This window comes from Mastigoproctus giganteus, chromosome 6 (genome assembly GCF_048544385.1).
Source record: "Mastigoproctus giganteus isolate SK-2022 chromosome 6, ASM4854438v1, whole genome shotgun sequence".
NCBI classification, from domain to species: domain Eukaryota; kingdom Metazoa; phylum Arthropoda; class Arachnida; order Uropygi; family Thelyphonidae; genus Mastigoproctus; species Mastigoproctus giganteus.
This window is the reverse complement of record NC_143580.1, coordinates 67,907,782-67,922,005: the sequence shown is the minus strand read 5'-3', so window position 1 is coordinate 67,922,005 and position 14,224 is coordinate 67,907,782. Positions and strand designations below refer to the sequence as shown.

General features: G+C 37.4%; 1 protein-coding gene across 1 annotated transcript in view; it reads left to right on the top strand.

Annotated features, from left to right (window-relative positions):
* The window catches only part of LOC150084394 (cell adhesion molecule Dscam1-like), a 687,198-nt gene that overhangs the window by 243,506 nt on the left and 429,468 nt on the right, over positions 1–14,224 (top strand).

Sequence of the window (14,224 nt, the reverse complement as noted above, 5' to 3'; positions counted from 1 at the left end):
CACATTATGCAGAATGTTTTTCTGTTAAGTGACTTATTATAGTGCAACTACCCACTATATGCAAATTGAATTATCCATTCAAACAGGACTGCAATATCCCGTTAATAAGCAGGTTGTCTGCCATTATTTGCATGACAGCCCACATCCTCTGGGCTACTGAATCTTTTCCAGATAAGAGAAATTTATGAAACGAGTTGCCCAACACTCTTGTCTAATATGATCGCGAACAATTCGTGGGCAGGTTAAGGCAGTTAATATAGATATTTTTCAGTTCTTATTAAAATATTCATTTATTAATATTTTAGCTTAATCTGAAACTGGCTTTAAACTAAATTGCCGTGAAATTGCCCCAGATATTTGTAATTAAAAATAAAGTGCAAGCTCACAGCCATTCATTTAATTAAAATCCTTAAAAGTAATTAAGAGGACATAAGATTAATTACAAAATAAGCACTTCATCCATAATTTGTTTTATAAACTCAGTTCTAGAACTAACTCAACTCTGAATAAATTTTTCTTCAGCTCTTTATGGAAATTCGCAATTGATCATATTTGTATCTGGGATATTTCAAGATAGTTTTTTTTGTACGTATATAAAACAACCATCCATCTTCGCAAAGAAGCTAGCATGTACGATGTGGTATACAAGGTTCCAGAAAGTTTAAAGGATGAGTAATTTTCTGAAACCTTGCAAGTATGGAGAAAAAGTAACAGAGTAGGTTAAGAGTAAAATATCTCGATACAAATTTAAAAGAAATCATAGATTAGATTTAGGCGACTACGATTAAGATCTAATAAGAGTTTATCCATTATAAGACAAACTAGATGACAGAGAGATATCGGGTAAGTCATTTTTTGGGGTAGAGAGGGGATCACTCACAGGCGGCGAGGGCAGAGATTTGAATGGCCATCCAAATATGATATATCCGATCGTACAGAAAGCTCTGGGAGAAGTATCCCAAAGAGCTGTACAAGATTGACTAAAGGTCATAACAGTAACAGATAACTGGCACGTGGTCCTTGCTGCCAGACGACATGGGAGTGGGAGGGATCATAGTGCAGTAAATCTTCTCCGAGTTGTCAACCACTCCAAGATGATTAAATTGAAAACCAACCAGAGATTGCCCTGTACGGTTCGTTTGCCATTCCCAACAGAAACTCAGATATAAAAATCCCGAGTTTCTGGCTGGAGATGGAACCTGCAACCCTTGTTCAAGGTGTAAAGAACCCACGAAAAGTGTCTCCATTCTTAACCGGATTCGAACCCATGCCTTTTCCACACAGTGTAGAACTAGCATTCAAATCAGATATTTGAAGGGCTTGTGACCTGAATCTCTAAAAACTTTAATGAGACCCTATTCACACGCACCAGTGTTTTCTCCAAAGTTATAGACACACCTATGTTTTCTTCTCAGCAGATCATGCAGTAAAGTACAATGACTGTAATTTTAACACGAAAGTATACACTTTCCGGATATGTACCTTGGTTTAATCAATACACCTTATTTGTTTACCGAGAAAGTAATCTTTTATGTATACGAGAGGCCTGTAGTTGAACTAAACACGCCAAACTTGTTTTTAACACACTTGCAGAAAGCGGGTTAGAATTTTTCCATTGTATCGCTGTCATGGCAATACAGAGTTGATTTAGGCATTAGGCTGAATAGCCATTATTGCCTTGTAACCGAAGATAAATGGTCAATGATACATCTAAGAAGGAAAAACGCTGTGAGATACACTACCCTTCCCTTACCCACCCCCTTAAGGATTAATGCGGCCAGTGATCAGGTTTGAATATATAATTGGCCCGAATACAGCAGACAAGGTTATTAATTATGTCCAAGCACCTGCTGATGACAGGCCAGGAAAAAACTCCATTGACTTCTCCTCCTTAGTCGAAACATAAAGAAGTTGTGCGGGGAAAAAATAATAAATCCGAGGCGCTATGAGCACGAGGCTAGTCAAGCTCTGTAACGACGCCGTGCCCGTTTCAATAAACTTAGAATATCTTTTAATATCTTTTTTATCATCATTTCGGAAATCGATGAACTCTGGAATCTCACGTAACGAGAAATAAACGATCCGTGCTTGGCTGACGCCACTCCTCTCTTCGGTGCGACACCCCAAGGAGTAGCGGTGTTCTTTTGTTTGCTGCTCTTTACAGTAATTACACCATGAGCGACACAAGCTTCCAATGGGACTTCGGAGGAATTCCATTTCCATGAGCTGTCAAGAAATAGCAGAAGAATATAAACATTCCCCTACTAGCAGGTTTGTTTCTTTATCCCCCTCCCTTTTTCTTTTTTAATTCTTAAAGACCCTTTCCTTCAACCGTAAACTTACCATTGGATTCAGATAGCTTCGATAGTCTAGTCTACCTCTCCAAGGTGGTTTCCAATTTAAAGGTCTCGGCACGATCTGATAAGCAGCCGCGGGCTATCATTTTCTTTACCTTTGAGATCTAAGAGGGTTGAAGTTCTTAACAGGACACTGCAGGGTTATTACCTGGCAAAACAAAAACAGTATTTGCATAACCGAGCTGTGGATAAGAGAATGAATTTCCTATCAGAAATATTTAAACTTCCATTGTTATTTTTGAAGTAAAAAGAGAAGCCAACCCTTATAATTACAGTTTACATAAACTTCTTGAAAACCTATAATTGTTGGCTAGACCTGCTGGGACCTTGATGACTCAGCACAAGCATTACTGCTTTCTAGGGAAATTGTTTCTCGTTTCAGCTCCCCCGACCCATTTCTACAATGAAAGGGCTGGAAATTCCAGCTTTCCAATATCAGAAGTTTGTACTCTTTCTTTGAACTACATGGCTGTTTGTTAAGGTAAAGTTTTCTCAGTTCAGGAGTCAGTAATCAATTCTTTCTGTGTACTAAGGGTACTTACAACCTTCTGTATTTAGAGACAATATTTCTTTCTTTGAATTTAATTTTAGTTTTTGACTTGGACTTTCACTTAAATATTGATTTTTTTTTAATAATTTGTTGTAATATAAAGTTATGTAGATAAAGCTACTTGCCGGATTTTTCAGTTGCCGTTTTGGTTAAGTAGGTTGGTACAATTTATTCCTATATAAGACTATTTATTACCCGATTAAAATGAATTTTTAATATCAGTTTTAAAAAACAAAACAGGATGCCATAATTAAGTGAAAAATCTTTAATTCAATTTGCTTTTCGCATTGGATGTGAGTAATCGAATGGGGCAGTTCAGTTCGACAACTTCTCTTTACTAATACTAAAAAATTAATCTAAACAAAAGGTTTAATATCAATGCGCTTATGAAATATCAATTCTCTTTAGTTATTAGCCACTGATACTCCCAGTCACCACATAGAACTGAAGCTTATACTCCAAGGGATGTACTTGAAAGTTTCAATTATTTAGAAAACCATTCATCAACTCACCTTAATAACAAACGTGCAAGTGAAACAGGTAACGCATTTACATTATCATGAACAGTTTTAATCAGTATTTCCAAATGTTGGATATTTCTTTTACCACGAGTTTTCTGACAAAAATAATTTAGTCAATACCAAAAGCAAAGAGCTTTCTCAATTACCTAGAACCATGCAGAATTACATATCTGTTGATGCTGTGTCAAACACCGATAATGTATTCAAATATGCAACAGAATTTCAGAGCTCTCTGAAGCTACCATGTGTGTCATTCCATAAACTAAAGTTTAAGACTATTGCTCCCCGTGTTTGGTAAGAATCTTACTGCAAACACCCTGCAATATAACGTTGTTAAATTGCAGAGTTGTATTTCAATAACGCATATCAGTGAAACTGCCATCAAACCGAGCAACCGACCAAGTAACTTGGCAACTGGGTTAATAAAGGCAATAAAAATTCTTCTCGTCTTAACAGAATTCAAATCCAGTACTTTTCTACACAACTCGGAAGAATAATGATCGTAACTACCGTGCTATCTGCGAAGGTAATTTACACGGAAGTTCTACATTTAAAAATATGTCTAACACTTTAACAAAATGCGCCGTGATGTGATCATAATGTGAGTTAAGCTCCAAAGCAACTAAGGCTATGAAGCCACAGTATATTGTTCCAGTAATTGCATATATTCTGTGGTCGATTTGCCTGTCTGCCGGATGAAAACCCTAGTTCCTGGAAGAGGAGGAAAAATGCAACCCATGCCAAAATTATTGTAAACCTCGTGTAATTTTGATTATAGCAACCACTAAAACCCAAGTAATTTAGCTAGTTGTCAATAAATAATCCGCCCTTGAATGAATTCTAATATGGTGGTTTCCATTCAAAAAGGGAAACATGGATCAGCCGTTTCTATTCCTGAACGCATTAGCCTACAGAGTACACAATGTAATTATGAAGAGCAGAGGAAAGCTGACCTTGAGGCACATCTTTATCTCTATCTAGATCACCCTCTTTAGTTATGAGGCATGTTTTAAGTCATATTGATAACCCCACGGCCAAAGTAGCCACTTTATTTCCAAAGTTGCGCCGATGTTCTTTTGATAACGCAGTAACCGTGCAGTGAATATGTGGAGGTGCCCCATCCTGGTGAGAGATCGTCTGGTCCAACACCAGGCTCTCTGGAATGACCCCATATATCTCTGTCCATTCAGAAAACAACGAAATGTCAATTAAAATTGAATGTTTACCTTCAAGTATTTTAGTAATCAAAAAGCAAGTTACACAGCCCTGGTCGAGTGTTCCTTATTTGCATATTTCCTTTTTTCTTTTGAAGTCCAGCTATAAAATTTGGTTATTATGTTTTCTTGTATGTAGATAAATACATTTACGTCTAAATATATACTACCCTGTACTATAAGGTAAGGTAAAAACTAAAAATGGTATAATGACAAAAGTAATTTAAAAAAAATTAACATAAATCTGCGATGACAACTTAATAAAGCACACGTAAGTAGATAATTGTCTTTGATATTTATTTATGTGGTAGATGAAAGAGAAGCCTTCGAGAAAGTGCGGGCTAATAATCAAGTAGAGTAATACCGGTAATTGTACCAAGATACTCCTGCGAAATGCCATCTTATCAAAAACACTACATTAAGAACAAGACATTAATCAAAGTTGTGTTGCAAGGAACACTAAAATAATCTGAGAGACATCATAAGAATGAACATAATTCTGTATGTGTGTCTGACGGGTTGTTTACTCTCCCATTTCCACATTCTCCACTTTTGTCAAAGTAGTCTCTTGCATGCTCCATTATTAAATATGGATAATGAATGAATAAAGAAAAATAAGAATATTAACTGCTCAGTTCAATTAGTCTCTATCTGTGGTATAACTGTCCTGCTGAGGTGAAAGATATGAAATGACATTAGCAAGAATTTGTTTTTATTATATTGAAGCTAGACCACTGACGCTGGTTATCAAGGATGAGTTGGCTCGTTAAAGTATCCTATTTATTTCTGATTCAGAAGTAGATTTTGAAATTGTCAGCAAGAAAAGTCTTATATGGACTTCAGGAACAATGAAGTAGGTAGGTAAGTCATTAGTGAAGATGTTGAAGAGAACGGGTCCAGAAGGAGATCCCTGAGGGACGTCATCGACGAGTGAAGGATGTAAATATTACAATAATTGCCAAGGATGGATCAATTTGTGGTGTAACTGCAAAGCCATGAAAGAATGGGTTCATGCAGTCCATAGATTTTGAATTTTCTGATTGGGAGATTCAAGAGGAATCTTATCAAAATCTCTAAATCCATCTTATTAACAAATGACGAATCGCAGGTAGCTTTAGAGAGACTTTTAAACAATAATGTGAAATAACCTTACAAGGCTATTCCAGACGTGTTTAATAACATCACGGCATTAAGTGCAAGTAAAAATTTATGCAACGTTGGCTAAAAAATAAAGCACCAAGTTGCAACTTAACTTTTTGGCAATAGCGTAGATTGGTATTTCTCGAAATGAATTCAACACACGATATATTATCAATCGAACCAATTTTACTTATTCTTAAAAACTATTTCAACAACATGACAACTTTTTACAAGTATACTTCCTGCTTTTCTTCGCTCTAGTGATTTCAATTTTCCTATCAAAAATCACAAGAATGGTTCAAAGTCATCGGTTTCCTCAAAGAGGCATACTCGCCACTACCCTTTTTGCAGCTGCACTGGTCCCCTTCCTTTCTACGAACTCTAATTTCCTATTCTGTAATAATCTAAAACTTATGAATCATCTTCACTCCTCTCATGCAACATCACAAGAAGCAGCAACAGAAATCACTCAACTTGTAAAATTTACACACGAGGAATTCTTTAGGGAAAGGGTTCCAGAAGTTTATCAAACTCCAACGAGGAGCTAAATGACTTTGTGATAACTAAAAGGAAAGTGAAGGAAAAATTGTTGAAGATGGACATAAAGGCACCTGTGGTGGATTGAATCTATCCAATTATATTAAGGGAGGCAGCAAAGAAGGTAAGCAAACCCTTAGCTATAATTATGAGAGCATCCTTGAATTCAGGGGAGGTCCCTATGGACTGGAGATATACAAATGTATCCTCAATTCATAAAGGGGGGATCAAAAGCAGACATGAGTAATTACAGAGCTGTTAGCTTAACGTCTTTTCCAAAGAAAATAATGGAGTCACTTGCTAAAGAAGTAATGCAGGAGCATCTGGACAGGAACGCAATTATACTACAGTTAACATAGATTTGTTGTGGAGCGGTCTTGTCTAACCAAGCTGATAGGTTACTATAATGCAGTCATCAATGAACTGGATGCAAAAAATAATTTGGTGTCGTATACTAGGATTTCAAGAAGGCTTTTGATACTGTTGCATATAAAAGACTACTGTACAAACTACTATTCTCCAGATCAATAGTGATAAATCAGCACAAATCGCCTTTACGAAGCAAAGACTGAAAAGTGGCATCCACAATTCTATTAACGGTTCTCCGATTGACAAAGTCAAAGAACAAAAGGATTTAGAATTCACATAGGACCAAAATATGACCTCTTATTGCTTCAAAGAAAGCAGATTCAAGTATTATGTAGCGTTATGGAACATTAACTTTAAATTCGTAGCTCAATATATACGTATGATGCTTAAACCATCAATTATATATGTACTACAATATGGTTTTCAGCTCACACAACACTTACGAAAGCATCTAAGCCTGAAATACTGACAAATGATGTAGCTGAACAAAGCTTCATAGATCTCTTTCGGTATTTTGAAATCTGTCCTATATACAGCCCTAAATTTCATATCATGGAATCATCTTGTTATTGGTACGAACCTTCTAACTCTCCACGAGCTCGTATAACTGTACAAGAAAGCGAACAGCTGGAACGTCGAAGACATTCTGAAATAACACCTCGACAGAAGGATATCCAGAAAGCTTTATACCACGGCTTACAGCAACAAATTAACCGACCTTGCAACAAAATAACTGCCTGAGAAGTTCGCCCTGTTGAACTAACTTAGTTTTTTAAGTTTATAACGCCCTCGCACTAGTACAGCGGTCATAATCGCCTTCTGACTGGGTCTGAATCCAGTCAATGGTTCCAGGGATATTTGTGGGCTCTTTCGCAAGTGGCTGAGTAGAAACTACGCAATTATCGCTTAAGTCGGTCTCAAGAGAGGGTTGCGTAGCTTTAAATTCCGGTAACTCAGGTTTATCGTCCAACCAACAACCGACCAAAACACACTTTCAATTTCAGATACAATATACTGGCACCTCATTGCTGTATTTGGCTTGCCGCTTTCCAAAACTTATCAGTAAGTATAGAACACACATAATTTCCGAGACGTTTTAGTGAACAGGTGATATATCAACACTTCTGTCACGATGTCCCACATGAATTTCGTTTCAGGCCTTCCACAAGTAATGAATAAAAGAAATTTCTAAATAAAGAAATGATATGTCATCAAGCTATTGATCTGGACTTCTGCTGATACGATGGCAATGCAATGCCCTCAAACATTACAATGAACACAATCTTTTAACAATTATTCCTAAATACTCTTATCTGCGATGATAAGTGAACCAGACCTTTTCAAAATTCTAAGCAGATAAATTTCTCTTATGGTATGATACTCGTGGAATTAATTTAAAGTCGGTTCTTAGTGTAAATAACCCAGAATAAAAACGTCTCTTTTAAAGAGAGAATTAAGGAAATCCAACCATGCTTTTAATTTTCTAGTTTTAAAAGACCAATTTTCTAATTTTACTTATGCTAAAGTTATAGACTTGATATCAGTATTCTTTTATGTTTTATATTCAATTTGACCAATCCTCTAGTAACCCAAGTCCTAAATTTAATATATAAATAAAATAGGCGCATGTGCTACTGTTACTAATTCTACACTGCTCGACAAATTAACAGAACACATAGAAAACGTGGAGTAACTCTTGCAGCTTGCGATGAAGCGAGACAAAATTTGGAATGGGGGTGTACCATAGAATAATGATGAAATGTGGAGACAGCGAGAAACTTTGGTCAGGTATTAGCGACATTTATAGGGGTTGCATAAGAATTACCAAAAGGATCACCATTACAGAAGTCGATACAAGATGCTCGAAAATATGGTCACATGACATCAGTACGGAGTATAATCCTCTCCAACGGTACTCCTATCAAAAACACGAAGAAGGGTGCTCCTGTTAATCATTATTCTACCCCACACGACAACACAGCCTCCACCGCAAGTATCTCTCTGATTTTGAAGGAATTGTAACGCATTCCTCGTTGTCTGCAGATGTAATGACGTCTAGAATCCGTTTGCAGGCTAAAACGGGACTCAGAGAACAGAGCTTTACCCAATTTGTCAGGGCTCCAAGTCATCAGTTTCGACGAGCTATGCGGTGGTTTGGGGTTAATGGGATACCAACCACTGGCTTCCTTGCGTAGAGTCCACTTGAATTGAGTCTTCTTAACACAGTTCAGTTGGAAATATTTTCACCTGTAGCCGCAGCACTCTCAACAGACAGTTCATGACAGGACATCGCAGGGTTCCATGTTGCTGTTATAACCAGATAACGCTCTTCTGGTTGACATGGCCTTCCGGCCAGCTCTTCTTGTAATGGTTCCTGTCTCCTGAAACCGATTCCATTGTGCCGAGTCGACACTACGTGACATATTAAGCGAACGTGCCACCTCCACCTGCGAATGTCCGGCTTCAAGTAGTCTAACGGCTCGCCATCCCAAAGAACCATTTAAACGACGATGACTGGCCATCCTGAGTACTGAAGACGTGGCTATCCCACTAAGCAAACCAAAAAACAGGAGTAAAATGATACGATCTCAACCAGTGTTTTTATAGGCATGAATAATTTGCAGCTCTGTAAGGTGGTAGATCGATTTCTATCGGATACTCCGAATTTGCATGTCCAGATGCCTATTATTCATAAAATACAATACAATATTCATGAAAAACATTTTGTTATCTTAATTTTTGTGGAGCAGTGTAATTCCAACTGATAAGAAGTGATTCACCACTACTGGCTACCTATTTTTAAAAGGTTCGAGAGTCACTTTTGTCGTAGACAAGAAAATTACTCTAAAAGCTTTTTTTCTTTTTTTTGGTTCCGGGTTTTTGTTAGTCGATCTCAGGTGAAGACTTATGGGGAGAGAGGTTTTTTTTTTCCAAACAAATTCCAACCAGACCAGAACATAAGATATGCTGGTGCCACATGGCCTAAATGGCCTCCACGCTTACCTTAAACAATCCAATGCAAACTAATAATTAACAAGCATTGCTACAAAAACAATTCTCAACACCACGTCCAACTAAACACCGTAATCGATTGAAAGAAGGCATCGCTCTAAAGCCAACCAACCCGCCAACGTTGTAAGAGTTCGTTGACCATAAAACGTAAAAATCAAGGAATTAGTTATGATGCTCAACTGCCTTCAGATTAATCCTCCTAAATCTTGTTAGCTTAATCAGTTTGCCTTCAGCAGTCTCTTTAAGTTAAACAGACCATTCAAAACAACTCCGAGTACCTCTTGTAAGCTACAAGTGAAGTTGAATCTAAAGACCTGTCAAAGCAGGAAACTTAAATTTTCTGTTGTAACAGGATCAAAACAGGACTTTTACATGTAGCAACGGTAAAATTTTGTAAATTTACGTGCTTTTCGCGCTGAATTCCCCTTCTCTAGCTTATTCAAATGGATAACAAAGATTAATGTACTTCGTTGACGTTACATAGCTAAGCAAGGTCGTTTCCTTAATACGAAGAGATTATGTGACATATGTTACTTAATAAGGGATTAATTACTTTGTTCGAAAGAAAGTCTGCTTGTAATCCTAGTGAACCATAAAAAAATTTGTCAGAAGACATAGCTTTAGGAAATATAGGACAGGACAGCTAAAATCAGATTTCTTGTGCATTAGCACTCTTTCTATCGATTAAATTACTCAAAAATTGACTATCTAACTAGCAAAACACCATTTCAGATAATTTTGAAGCATGCATAAAGGACGTAAGGTACCGGCTTAACCCGGATATAAGACGCTAGCTGCAGAGTCAGAAATAAAGGGAAAAAAATCTAGAAACGGTGATCAAATTTCTCAGATGGCATCCCATTTATTTTCTGGAGAAAAACTTCAGGAGGACAGACTGGTCATATCCAGTCAACCCTCCTGATTCAACCATTATATTCACCATTCATTACAAACTAGAACCTGTTTCCAATTGTTTCTTTGTCCGGTCACTAATTCCTTACGAAGTCCACCGAAAAAAAAACAACCAGGTGGACATACCAAAAACTCGAGTTTCCGGGAGAAAAAACCATGCCGCTTTCTCCTGAAACCGACTAACTCAGCCATTTAGTGAAAAGATCCATAAGAATTCTTCTCAGAATTTACGGGATTCGATGTAAAACTATCTTCTGACGATTTCTCTTAGATATCTCAGAAAATAAATGGATCATCAGAAAATCAACGAATAAGAAAATGAGAGTAATCCTCAGGTATATCAGAAAATAAAATAGCTCACTCAGAGAAAACAATTTTCAACTACTTTCCAATGATTTCTCTCTTTTATCAGCGGTGTCTTACGGGGTTTCTCTCTTGGTCATTTTCTTTTCAACACTTCTTCAACAATCTTATCCTTTTAACCACTGATCATCATCATCAGCCATTTTCAATCCACTGCAGGATGAAGGCCTCTCCAGCAACTTTCCAGTTGCTTCTGTTTTGAGCACTGGACATCCATTTACTACCCACAAACTCATGAATTTCATCTATCCATCTCCGCCTTTGTCTTCCAGGTTTTCTTCTAGCTCCTCTTGGATACCATTCTGTTATTTTCTTAGTCCATCTGTCATCATGTCTTCGAGCTATGTGTCCTGCCCAAGACCATTTTAGTTCTTTAGTTTTGATAAGAATGTCCTTTACTTGAGTTTGTTGCCTAATCCATGTGTTTCTCTTCTTATCTAACAGTCTTATTCCCAATATGATTCGTTCCATTCTTCGCTGTGTGGTTCTCAGCTTCTCTTCCATTCTTTTGGTGAGTGCCCAAGTTTCACTTCCATAAGTCATGGTGGGGAGTATACATTGGTCCATTATTTTACGTTTCAGACAAACTGGGATATTGCTCTTCAGTATGTGACTATATTTCCTGAATGCTATCCATCCAAAATTTATTCTTCTCTTGACTTCCAGCCATTTATCATTATTACAGCTAATAACTTGTCCCAGATAAGTATATGACTCCACCTTTTCAATTACTGCTCCTTCAATCATTATGTCTCTTTCTGTGGCATACTTGTTCATCATTACTTTTGTTTTAGCCATATTCATCTTTAGTCCAAAATCCTTACTAGCTGTGCATAACTGATTAAGATTTTCCTCTAATTCTTTGGGATCATGGCTTATGACCACAATGTCATCTGCAAATCGCAAATGGTTTAGGTACTCTCCGTTCACATTGACTCCTTTCTGCGACCAGTCTAATCTTCTGAAAGCTTCCTCAAGGGCAGCAGTAAACAGCTTAGGAGATATTGTGTCTCCTTGTCGAACTCCTTTCTCAATTTTAAATTTCCTACTGTCTTTGTCTAGTCTAATAAAGGAGGTAGCACTCTCGTATATTTTCTTCAAAATCATAATATATGGGGTATCAATGCCTTGTCTTTCCAGTGCCCGAAACATTGCCTTATGCTGTATGGAGTCAAATGCCTTTTCATAATCCACAAATGCCAGGCATAATGGTGTTTTATATTCATTTGCTTTCTCCATTAGCTGTGATATTACATGAAGGTGATCCATAGTTGAGAATCCTGTCCTAAAGCCAGCTTGCTCTTTCGGTTGATTCTCATCCAGTATTCTTTCTAATCTGTTAGTAATGACCCTTGTGAACAACTTGTAGATGTGGGATAACAAGCTAATTGGTCTATAATTTCCAATTTCTGATTTATCTCCTTTCGTATGCAGCAAAACTATGATTGCATTATTCCACTGCTTAGGCGTCACACCTTTTCTAATGCACTTTGTGAAGAGCCTTGCCAGTTTTTGTGTTATGTCTCTTCCTCCCAATTTTAACAACTCTACAGTAACTTCATCTTCCCCCGGGGCTTTCTGATTCTTCATTTTCTTCAATGCATGTTCTACCTCATCAGGAAGAATATTGGGTATGTCGTATGTGTTGCTACTTTGCAATCCATCTTCCCCACTGCTGGTATCATTCCCTCGCTCCTTGTATAATTCTCTATAATAGTCTTCTGCTATTTGAATTATGCCTTCTCTGCTGTTTATAAGTACACCATCGTTATTCTTCAGTTTCAGTATCATTTGTCTTTCTGTATTACTGCTCATGGCTGCTGATTTAAATCCTTTGTTTTCCCTTAATGCTTGTTCTACTTTACTTGTGTTAAATCTTCTTATGTCCTCTCTGAGTCTCTTTCTAATGGCTTTGCATAACTCAGTATACTCAATTTTCTCCCTGTCAGTGTTTTTCTTGCTTTTCATTTGTCGTCTTCGGTTCATCATGACAAGTGTTTCTTGACTAATTTTTTCTTCTTTGGATTTCTTTTTCCCTATAGGTTTCTTGGGCTTTATCACTTTCAAAAAGTTGTAATATTCCTCGTCGATATCTTGGTCCTCAGCAGTCTGCAGAAGCTCATACTTGTTCTTAAGTTCCAGTACATACTGCTTTTTCTCCTCTTCTGTTATCTCAAAGACCTTTGTATTATTTACTCGAGCAAGTTTTTTCCTTTCCTTTCCTACATCTATATCAAGTGTACATCTTACCATTCTGTGATCACTTCCAACATTTACCTTATTCAGGACGGTGACATCATTCACAATATATCTTCTATTAGTGAGGATAAAGTCGATTTCATTAGTAGTTTATCCATTTGGACTCTTCCATGTCCACTTTCTGTTCACCCTTTTCTTGAAAAAAGTGTTCATTACTGACAGTCCTTGAGATTCTGCAAATTCCACAAGTCTTTCACCTCTTTCATTTCTTTCACCAATTCCAAAATTTCCTATAGTTCCCCTTTCTGTGCTGTTTTGTCTTTTTCCAACCTTAGCATTGAAGTCTCCCATAATAATAGTGTAGTGGGTTTTCTGCTCATCTAGAAGACTCTCAATTTCAGTGTACATTTCTTCAACCTCTTCATCATCATGGCTCGATGTTGGTGCATAAATCATTATAATCTTTAGCTTGTATCTCTTAGAAATCTTTAGTATTAGTCTTGACACTCTTGGTGATGTACTTTTGAATTCCAAAATGTTGTTTTTAAAATCTTTATGGACCAGAAACCCAATTCCACCTTCACTCCTTTCACTGTTTCCATTGGTGTACAGCAGATTTCCACTTGATAAACTTATAAGTGATTCATTTCTTCTTCTTGTTTCAGCCAAACCGATGATATTCCAATTCACATTTTCTAATTCCTTTTCCAGCTCTAATATCCTGTCTTCACCGATGAGTGTTCTTACGTTATAACAGGCCAAGTTCAGTTTCCGTGCATGGCAGCCTGGTCGTACCCAGAGATTCTTAGCACCCTCTGCTTCCACTCTAATCCTCTCGCTGCCGTAAGAGGGAGAGTGAAAGCTGCTGGGGACTGAGGGCCATTTGTTTCGTCGTGCTTTCATATTGCTGGAGGGGTTGGTCTTTTCCTCTTCATGCTGACCAGGCATCTTGAAGAGAACCACTCTACACGTTCGTTGCCACCTAAGTGACGTAACAGGGCTTACCATCGAGAAGGTGTGCATGAGTGGATTTTAGGGAGGCAGGCCAAC